Consider the following 12140-nt stretch of genomic DNA (forward strand, 5'->3'; position numbering starts at 1 on the left):
TATTTTGCCCAAACCCCCCTGCAGTTTTCAATATGTCTGAAATGTCGGAAATTTGTCTCCTGAGCGTGATTTTTGAGCCGAATGCTGACTCTCTGCACCTATTTTCAGTTTCAAATTACGACGTTTCATACCGAAAATATGCCAATTACTGAAAACGGCGATGGGTCATATTTTGCCCAAACCCCCCTGCAGTTTTCAAAATGTCTGAAATGTCGGAAATTTGACTCCTGAGCGCGATTTTTGAGCCGAATTCTGACTCTCTGCAACTATATTCCGTTTCAAAATACGACGTTTCATACCGAAAATATGCCAATTACTGTAAACGGCGATGGGTCATATTTTGCATAAACCCCCCTGCAGTTTTCAAAATGTCTGAAATGTCGGAAATTTGACTCCTGAGCGTGATTTTTTATCCGAATTCTGACTCTCTGCACCTATTTTCAGTTTCAAATTACGACGTTTCATACCGAAAATATGCCAATTACTGTAAACGGCGATGGGTCATATTTTGCATAAACCCCTCTGCAGTTTTCAATGTCTGAAATGTCGGAAATTTGACTCCTGAGCGTGATTTTTGAGCCGAATTCTGACTCTCTGCACCTATTTTCAGTTTCAAATTACGACGTTTCATACCGAAAATAAGCTAATTACTGAAAACAGCGATGGGTCATATTTTGCCCAAACCCCCCTGCAGTTTTCAAAATGTCTGAAATGTCGGAAATTAGACTCCTGAGCGTGATTTTTGAGCCGAATTCTGACTCTCTGCACCTATTTTCAGTTTCAAATTACGACGTTTCATACCGAAAATATGCCAATTATTGAAAACGGCGATGGGTCATATTTTGCCCAAACCCCCCTGCAGTTTTCAAAATGTCTGAAATGTCAGAAATTTGTCTCCTGGGCGTGATTTTTGAGCCGAATTCTGACTCTCTGCACCTATTTTCAGTTTCAAATTACGACGTTTCATACCGAAAATATGCCAATTACTGAAAACGGCGATGGGTCATATTTTGCCCAAACCCCCCTGCAGTTTTCAAATTGTCTGAAATGTGTGGAAATTTGACTCCTGAGCGTGATTTTTTATCCGAATTCTGACTCTCTGCACCTATTTTCAGTTTCAAATTACGACGTTTCATACCAAAAATATGCCAATTACTGAAAACGGCGATGTGTCATATTTTGCCCAAACCCCCCCTGCAGTTTTTAAAATGTCTGAAATGTCGGAAATTTGACTCTTGAGCGTGATTTTTTATCCGAATTCTGACTCTCTGCACCTATTTTCAGTTTCAAATTACGATGTTTCATACCGAAAATGTGCCAATTACTGTAAACGGCGATGGGTCATATTTTGCTCAAGCCCCCCTGCAGTTTTCAAAATGTCTGAAATGTCGGAAATTTGACTCCTGAGCGTGATTTTTTATCCGAATTCTGACTCTCTGCACCTATTTTCAGTTTCAAATTACGACTTTTTATACCGAAAATATGCCAATTACTGAAAACGGCGATGGGTCATGTTTTGCCCAAACCCCATTGCAGTTTTCAAAATGTCTGAAATGTCGGAAATTTGACTCCTTAGCGTGATTTGTGAACCGAATTCTGACTCTCTGCACCTATTTTCAGTTTCAAATTACGAAGTTTCATACCAAAAATATGCCAATTACTGAAAACGGCGATGGGTCATATTTTGCCCAAACCCCCCTGCAGTTTTCAATATGTCTGAAATGTCGGAAATTTGTCTCCTGAGCGTGATTTTTGAGCCGAATGCTGACTCTCTGCACCTATTTTCAGTTTCAAATTACGACGTTTCATACCGAAAATATGCCAATTACTGAAAACGGCGATGGGTCATATTTTGCCCAAACCCCCCTGCAGTTTTCAAAATGTCTGAAATGTCGGAAATTTGACTCCTGAGCGCGATTTTTGAGCCGAATTCTGACTCTCTGCAACTATATTCCGTTTCAAAATACGACGTTTCATACCGAAAATATGCCAATTACTGTAAACGGCGATGGGTCATATTTTGCATAAACCCCCCTGCAGTTTTCAAAATGTCTGAAATGTCGGAAATTTGACTCCTGAGCGTGATTTTTTATCCGAATTCTGACTCTCTGCACCTATTTTCAGTTTCAAATTACGACGTTTCATACCGAAAATATGCCAATTACTGTAAACGGCGATGGGTCATATTTTGCATAAACCCCTCTGCAGTTTTCAATGTCTGAAATGTCGGAAATTTGACTCCTGAGCGTGATTTTTGAGCCGAATTCTGACTCTCTGCACCTATTTTCAGTTTCAAATTACGACGTTTCATACCGAAAATAAGCTAATTACTGAAAACAGCGATGGGTCATATTTTGCCCAAACCCCCCTGCAGTTTTCAAAATGTCTGAAATGTCGGAAATTAGACTCCTGAGCGTGATTTTTGAGCCGAATTCTGACTCTCTGCACCTATTTTCAGTTTCAAATTACGACGTTTCATACCGAAAATATGCCAATTATTGAAAACGGCGATGGGTCATATTTTGCCCAAACCCCCCTGCAGTTTTCAAAATGTCTGAAATGTCAGAAATTTGTCTCCTGGGCGTGATTTTTGAGCCGAATTCTGACTCTCTGCACCTATTTTCAGTTTCAAATTACGACGTTTCATACCGAAAATATGCCAATTACTGAAAACGGTGATGGGTCATATTTTGCCCAAACCCCCCTGCAGTTTTCAAATTGTCTGAAATGTGTGGAAATTTGACTCCTGAGCGTGATTTTGTATCCGAATTCTGACTCTCTCCACCAAATTTCAGTTTCAAATTACGCTCTTTTGGACCGAAAATATGCCAATTACTGAAAACGGCGATGGGTCATATTTTGCCCAAACCCCCCTCCAGTTTTTAAAATGTCTGAAATGTCGGAAATTTGACTCTTGTGCGTGATTTTTTATCCGAATTCTGACTCTCTGCATCTATTTTCAGTTTCAAATTACGATGTTTCATACCGAAAATGTGCCAATTACTGTAAACAGCGATGGGTCATATTTTGCTCAAGCCCCCCTGCAGTTTTCAAAATGTCTGAAATGTCGGAAATTTGACTCCTGAACGTGATTTTTTATCCGAATTGTGACTCTGCACCTATTTTCAGTTTCAAATTACGACTTTTTATACCGAAAATATGCCAATTACTGAAAACGGCGATGGGTCATATTTTGCCTAAACCCCATTGCAGTTTTCAAAATGTCTGAAATGTCGGAAATTTGACTCCTTAGCGTGATTGGTGAACCGAATTCTGACTCTCTGCACCTATTTTCAGTTTCAAATTACGACGTTTCATACCGAAAATATGCCAATTACTGAACACGGCGATGGGTCATATTTTGCCCAAACCCCCCTGCAGTTTTCAATATGTCTGAAATGTCGGAAATTTGTCTCCTGAGCGCGATTTTTGAGCCGAATTCTGACTCTCTGCAACTATATTCCGTTTCAAAATACGACGTTTCATACCGAAAATATGCCAATTACTGAAAACGGCGATGGGTCATATTTTGCACAAACCCCCCTGCAGTTTTTAAAATGTCTGAAATGTCAGGAATTTGACTCCTGAGCGTGATTTTGTATCCGAATTCTGACACTCTGCACCAAATTTCAGTTTCAAATTACGACTTTTTATACCGAAAATATGCCAATTACTGAAAACGGCGATGTGTCATATTTCGCCCAAACCCCCCTGCAGTTTTCAAAATGTCTGAAATGTCTCAAATGTGACTCTTGAGCGTGATTTTTGAGCCGAATTCTGACTCTCTGCACCTATTTTCAGTTTCAAAATACGACGTTTCATACCGAAAATATGCCAATTGCTGAAAACGGCGATGGATCATATTTTGCCCAAACCCCCCTACAGTTTTCAATATGTCTGAAATGTGGGAAATTTGACTCCTGAGCGTGATTTTTTATCCGAATTCTGACTCTCTGCACCTATTTTCAGTTTCAAATTACGACGTTTCATACCGAAAATATGCCAATTACTGAAAACGGCGATGGGTCATATTTTGCCCAAACCCCCCTGCAGTTTTCAAAATGTCTGAAATGTCGGAAATTTGTCTCCTGAGCGTGATTTTTGAGCCGAATTCTGACTCTCTGCAACTATTTTCAGTTTCAAATTACGATTTTTTATACCGAAAATATGCCAATTACTGAAAACGGCGATAGGTCATATTTTGCCCAAACCCTCCTGCAGTTTTCAAAATGTCTGAAATGTCGGAAATTTGACTCCTGAGCGTGATTTTTGAGCCGAATTCTGACTCTTTGCACCTATTTTCTGTTTCAAATTACGACTTTTTATACCGAAAATATGCCAATTACTGAAAACGGCGATGGGTCATATTTTGCCCAAACCCCACCTCCAGTTTTCAAAATGTCTGAAATGTCGGAAATTTGACTCCTGAGCGTGATTTTTGAGCCGAATTCTGACTCTCTGCACCTATTTTCAGTTTCATATTACGACTTTTTATACCGAAAATATGCCAATTACTGAAAACGGCGATGTGTCATATTTTGCCCAAACCCCCCTGCAGTTTTCAAAATGTCTGAAATGTCTCAAATGTGACTCCTGAGCGTGATTTTTGAGCCGAATTCTGACTCTCTGCACCTATTTTCAGTTTCAAATTACGACGTTTCATACCGAAAATATGCCAATTGCTGAAAACGGCGATGGATCATATTTTGCCCAAACCCCCCTACAGTTTTCAATATGTCTGAAATGTCGGAAATTTGACTCCTGAGCGTGATTTTTGACCCGAATTCTGACTCTCTGCACCTATTTTCAGTTTCAAATTACGACGTTTCATACCGAAAATATGCCAATTACTGAAAACGGCGATGGGTCATATTTTGCCCAAACCCCCCTGCAGTTTTTAAAATGTCGGAATTTTGACTCTTGAGCGTGATTTTTGAGCCGAATTCTGACTCTGCACCTATTTTCAGTTTCAAATTACGAAGTTTCATACGGAAAATATGCCAATTACTGCAAACGGCGATGGGTCATATTTTGCCCAAACCCCCCTGCAGTTTTCAAAATGTCTGAAATGTCTCAAATGTAACTCCTGAGCGTGACTTTTGAGCCGAATTCTGACTCTCTGCACCTATTTTCAGTTTCAAATTACGACGTTTCATACCAAAAATATGCCAATTACTGAAAACGGCGATGTGTCATATTTTGCCCAAACCCCCCCTGCAGTTTTTAAAATGTCTGAAATGTCGGAAATTTGACTCTTGAGCGATATTTTTTATCCGAATTCTGACTCTCTGCACCTATTTTCAGTTTCAAATTACGATGTTTCATACCGAAAATGTGCCAATTACTGTAAACGGCGATGGGTCATATTTTGCTCAAGCCCCCCTGCAGTTTTCAAAATGTCTGAAATGTCGGAAATTTGACTCCTGAGCGTGATTTTTTATCCGAATTCTGACTCTCTGCACCTATTTTCAGTTTCAAATTACTACTTTTTATACCGAAAATATGCCAATTACTGAAAACGGCGATGGGTCATGTTTTGCCCAAACCCCATTGCAGTTTTCAAAATGTCTGAAATGTCGGAAATTTGACTCCTTAGCGTGATTTGTGAACCGAATTCTGACTCTCTGCACCTATTTTCAGTTTCAAATTACGAAGTTTCATACCGAAAATATGCCAATTACTGAAAACGGCGATGGGTCATATTTTGCCCAAACCCCCCTGCAGTTTTCAAAATGTCTGAAATGTCGGAAATTTGACTCCTGAGCGCGATTTTTGAGCCGAATTCTGACTCTCTGCAACTATATTCCGTTTCAAAATACGACGTTTCATACCGAAAATATGCCAATTACTGTAAACGGCGATGGGTCATATTTTGCATAAACCCCCCTGCAGTTTTCAAAATGTCTGAAATGTCGGAAATTTGACTCCTGAGCGTGATTTTTTATCCGAATTCTGACTCTCTGCACCTATTTTCAGTTTCAAATTACGACGTTTCATACCGAAAATATGCCAATTACTGTAAACGGCGATGGGTCATATTTTGCATAAACCCCTCTGCAGTTTTCAATGTCTGAAATGTCGGAAATTTGACTCCTGAGCGTGATTTTTGAGCCGAATTCTGACTCTCTGCACCTATTTTCAGTTTCAAATTACGACGTTTCATACCGAAAATAAGCTAATTACTGAAAACAGCGATGGGTCATATTTTGCCCAAACCCCCCTGCAGTTTTCAAAATGTCTGAAATGTCGGAAATTAGACTCCTGAGCGTGATTTTTGAGCCGAATTCTGACTCTCTGCACCTATTTTCAGTTTCAAATTACGACGTTTCATACCGAAAATATGCCAATTATTGAAAACGGCGATGGGTCATATTTTGCCCAAACCCCCCTGCAGTTTTCAAAATGTCTGAAATGTCAGAAATTTGTCTCCTGGGCGTGATTTTTGAGCCGAATTCTGACTCTCTGCACCTATTTTCAGTTTCAAATTACGACGTTTCATACCGAAAATATGCCAATTACTGAAAACGGCGATGGGTCATATTTTGCCCAAACCCCCCTGCAGTTTTCAAAATGTCTGAAATGTGTGGAAATTTGACTCCTGAGCGTGATTTTGTATCCGAATTCTGACTCTCTCCACCAAATTTCAGTTTCAAATTACGCTCTTTTGGACCGAAAATATGCCAATTACTGAAAACGGCGATGGGTCATATTTTGCCCAAACCCCCTCTCCAGTTTTTAAAATGTCTGAAATGTCGGAAATTTGACTCTTGTGCGTGATTTTTTATCCGAATTCTGACTCTCTGCATCTATTTTCAGTTTCAAATTACGATGTTTCATACCGAAAATGTGCCAATTACTGTAAACAGCGATGGGTCATATTTTGCTCAAGCCCCCCTGCAGTTTTCAAAATGTCTGAAATGTCGGAAATTTGACTCCTGAACGTGATTTTTTATCCGAATTCTGACTCTGCACCTATTTTCAGTTTCAAATTACGACTTTTTATACCGAAAATATGCCAATTACTGAAAACGGCGATGGGTCATATTTTGCCTAAACCCCATTGCAGTTTTCAAAATGTCTGAAATGTCGGAAATTTGACTCCTTAGCGTGATTTGTGAACCGAATTCTGACTCTCTGCACCTATTTTCAGTTTCAAATTACGACGTTTCATACCGAAAATATGCCAATTACTGAACACGGCGATGGGTCATATTTTGCCCAAACCCCCCTGCAGTTTTCAATATGTCTGAAATGTCGGAAATTTGTCTCCTGAGCGCGATTTTTGAGCCGAATTCTGACTCTCTGCAACTATATTCCGTTTCAAAATACGACGTTTCATACCGAAAATATGCCAATTACTGAAAACGGCGATGGGTCATATTTTGCACAAACCCCCCTGCAGTTTTTAAAATGTCTGAAATGTCAGAAATTTGACTCCTGAGCGTGATTTTGTATCCGAATTCTGACACTCTGCACCAAATTTCAGTTTCAAATTACGACTTTTTATACCGAAAATATGCCAATTACTGAAAACGGCGATGTGTCATATTTCGCCCAAACCCCCCTGCAGTTTTCAAAATGTCTGAAATGTCTCAAATGTGACTCTTGAGCGTGATTTTTGAGCCGAATTCTGACTCTCTGCACCTATTTTCAGTTTCAAATTACGACGTTTCATACCGAAAATATGCCAATTGCTGAAAACGGCGATGGATCATATTTTGCCCAAACCCCCCTACAGTTTTCAATATGTCTGAAATGTGGGAAATTTGACTCCTGAGCGTGATTTTTTATCCGAATTCTGACTCTCTGCACCTATTTTCAGTTTCAAATTACGACGTTTCATACCGAAAATATGCCAATTACTGAAAACGGCGATGGGTCATATTTTGCCCAAACCCCCCTGCAGTTTTCAAAATGTCTGAAATGTCGGAAATTTGTCTCCTGAGCGTGATTTTTGAGCCGAATTCTGACTCTCTGCAACTATTTTCAGTTTCAAATTACGATTTTTTATACCGAAAATATGCCAATTACTGAAAACGGCGATAGGTCATATTTTGCCCAAACCCTCCTGCAGTTTTCAAAATGTCTGAAATGTCGGAAATTTGACTCCTGAGCGTGATTTTTGAGCCGAATTCTGACTCTTTGCACCTATTTTCAGTTTCAAATTACGACTTTTTATACCGAAAATATGCCAATTACTGAAAACGGCGATGGGTCATATTTTGCCCAAACCCCACCTCCAGTTTTCAAAATGTCTGAAATGTCGGAAATTTGACTCCTGAGCGTGATTTTTGAGCCGAATTCTGACTCTCTGCACCTATTTTCAGTTTCATATTACGACTTTTTATACCGAAAATATGCCAATTACTGAAAACGGCGATGTGTCATATTTTGCCCAAACCCCCCTGCAGTTTTCAAAATGTCTGAAATGTCTCAAATGTGACTCCTGAGCGTGATTTTTGAGCCGAATTCTGACTCTCTGCACCTATTTTCAGTTTCAAATTACGACGTTTCATACCGAAAATATGCCAATTGCTGAAAACGGCGATGGATCATATTTTGCCCAAACCCCCCTACAGTTTTCAATATGTCTGAAATGTCGGAAATTTGACTCCTGAGCGTGATTTTTGACCCGAATTCTGACTCTCTGCACCTATTTTCAGTTTCAAATTACGACGTTTCATACCGAAAATATGCCAATTACTGAAAACGGCGATGGGTCATATTTTGCCCAAACCCCCCTGCAGTTTTTAAAATGTCGGAATTTTGACTCTTGAGCGTGATTTTTGAGCCGAATTCTGACTCTGCACCTATTTTCAGTTTCAAATTACGAAGTTTCATACGGAAAATATGCCAATTACTGCAAACGGCGATGGGTCATATTTTGCCCAAACCCCCCTGCAGTTTTCAAAATGTCTGAAATGTCTCAAATGTAACTCCTGAGCGTGACTTTTGAGCCGAATTCTGACTCTCTGCACCTATTTTCAGTTTCAAATTACGACGTTTCATACCAAAAATATGCCAATTACTGAAAACGGCGATGTGTCATATTTTGCCCAAACCCCCCCTGCAGTTTTTAAAATGTCTGAAATGTCGGAAATTTGACTCTTGAGCGAGATTTTTTATCCGAATTCTGACTCTCTGCACCTATTTTCAGTTTCAAATTACGATGTTTCATACCGAAAATGTGCCAATTACTGTAAACGGCGATGGGTCATATTTTGCTCAAGCCCCCCTGCAGTTTTCAAAATGTCTGAAATGTCGGAAATTTGACTCCTGAGCGTGATTTTTTATCCGAATTCTGACTCTCTGCACCTATTTTCAGTTTCAAATTACTACTTTTTATACCGAAAATATGCCAATTACTGAAAACGGCGATGGGTCATGTTTTGCCCAAACCCCATTGCAGTTTTCAAAATGTCTGAAATGTCGGAAATTTGACTCCTTAGCGTGATTTGTGAACCGAATTCTGACTCTCTGCACCTATTTTCAGTTTCAAATTACGAAGTTTCATACCGAAAATATGCCAATTACTGAAAACGGCGATGGGTCATATTTTGCCCAAACCCCCCTGCAGTTTTCAAAATGTCTGAAATGTCGGAAATTTGACTCCTGAGCGCGATTTTTGAGCCGAATTCTGACTCTCTGCAACTATATTCCGTTTCAAAATACGACGTTTCATACCGAAAATATGCCAATTACTGAAAACGGCGATGGGTCATATTTTGCATAAACCCCCCTGCAGTTTTCAAAATGTCTGAAATGTCGGAAATTTGACTCCTGAGCGTGATTTTTTATCCGAATTCTGACTCTCTGCACCTATTTTCAGTTTCAAATTACGACGTTTCATACCGAAAATATGCCAATTACTGTAAACGGCGATGGGTCATATTTTGCATAAACCCCTCTGCAGTTTTCAATGTCTGAAATGTCGGAAATTTGACTCCTGAGCGTGATTTTTGAGCCGAATTCTGACTCTCTGCACCTATTTTCAGTTTCAAATTACGACGTTTCATACCGAAAATAAGCTAATTACTGAAAACAGCGATGGGTCATATTTTGCCCAAACCCCCCTGCAGTTTTCAAAATGTCTGAAATGTCGGAAATTAGACTCCTGAGCGTGATTTTTGAGCCGAATTCTGACTCTCTGCACCTATTTTCAGTTTCAAATTACGACGTTTCATACCGAAAATATGCCAATTATTGAAAACGGCGATGGGTCATATTTTGCCCAAACCCCCCTGCAGTTTTCAAAATGTCTGAAATGTCAGAAATTTGTCTCCTGGGCGTGATTTTTGAGCCGAATTCTGACTCTCTGCACCTATTTTCAGTTTCAAATTACGACGTTTCATACCGAAAATATGCCAATTACTGAAAACGGCGATGGGTCATATTTTGCCCAAACCCCCCTGCAGTTTTCAAAATGTCTGAAATGTGTGGAAATTTGACTCCTGAGCGTGATTTTGTATCCGAATTCTGACTCTCTCCACCAAATTTCAGTTTCAAATTACGCTCTTTTGGACCGAAAATATGCCAATTACTGAAAACGGCGATGGGTCATATTTTGCCCAAACCCCCCTCCAGTTTTTAAAATGTCTGAAATGTCGGAAATTTGACTCTTGTGCGTGATTTTTTATCCGAATTCTGACTCTCTGCATCTATTTTCAGTTTCAAATTACGATGTTTCATACCGAAAATGTGCCAATTACTGTAAACAGCGATGGGTCATATTTTGCTCAAGCCCCTCTGCAGTTTTCAAAATGTCTGAAATGTCGGAAATTTGACTCCTGAACGTGATTTTTTATCCGAATTCTGACTCTGCACCTATTTTCAGTTTCAAATTACGACTTTTTATACCGAAAATATGCCAATTACTGAAAACGGCGATGGGTCATATTTTGCCTAAACCCCATTGCAGTTTTCAAAATGTCTGAAATGTCGGAAATTTGACTCCTTAGCGTGATTTGTGAACCGAATTCTGACTCTCTGCACCTATTTTCAGTTTCAAATTACGACGTTTCATACCGAAAATATGCCAATTACTGAACACGGCGATGGGTCATATTTTGCCCAAACCCCCCTGCAGTTTTCAATATGTCTGAAATGTCGGAAATTTGTCTCCTGAGCGCGATTTTTGAGCCGAATTCTGACTCTCTGCAACTATATTCCGTTTCAAAATACGACGTTTCATACCGAAAATATGCCAATTACTGAAAACGGCGATGGGTCATATTTTGCACAAACCCCCCTGCAGTTTTTAAAATGTCTGAAATGTCAGAAATTTGACTCCTGAGCGTGATTTTGTATCCGAATTCTGACACTCTGCACCAAATTTCAGTTTCAAATTACGACTTTTTATACCGAAAATATGCCAATTACTGAAAACGGCGATGTGTCATATTTCGCCCAAACCCCCCTGCAGTTTTCAAAATGTCTGAAATGTCTCAAATGTGACTCTTGAGCGTGATTTTTGAGCCGAATTCTGACTCTCTGCACCTATTTTCAGTTTCAAATTACGACGTTTCATACCGAAAATATGCCAATTGCTGAAAACGGCGATGGATCATATTTTGCCCAAACCCCCCTACAGTTTTCAATATGTCTGAAATGTGGGAAATTTGACTCCTGAGCGTGATTTTTTATCCGAATTCTGACTCTCTGCACCTATTTTCAGTTTCAAATTACGACGTTTCATACCGAAAATATGCCAATTACTGAAAACGGCGATGGGTCATATTTTGCCCAAACCCCCCTGCAGTTTTCAAAATGTCTGAAATGTCGGAAATTTGTCTCCTGAGCGTGATTTTTGAGCCGAATTCTGACTCTCTGCAACTATTTTCAGTTTCAAATTACGATTTTTTATACCGAAAATATGCCAATTACTGAAAACGGCGATAGGTCATATTTTGCCCAAACCCTCCTGCAGTTTTCAAAATGTCTGAAATGTCGGAAATTTGACTCCTGAGCGTGATTTTTGAGCCGAATTCTGACTCTTTGCACCTATTTTCAGTTTCAAATTACGACTTTTTATACCGAAAATATGCCAATTACTGAAAACGGCGATGGGTCATATTTTGCCCAAACCCCACCTCCAGTTTTCAAAATGTCTGAAATGTCGGAAATTTGACTCCTGAGCGTGA

Source organism: Procambarus clarkii, chromosome 55, assembly GCF_040958095.1.
Source record: "Procambarus clarkii isolate CNS0578487 chromosome 55, FALCON_Pclarkii_2.0, whole genome shotgun sequence".
Lineage (NCBI taxonomy): Eukaryota > Metazoa > Arthropoda > Malacostraca > Decapoda > Cambaridae > Procambarus > Procambarus clarkii.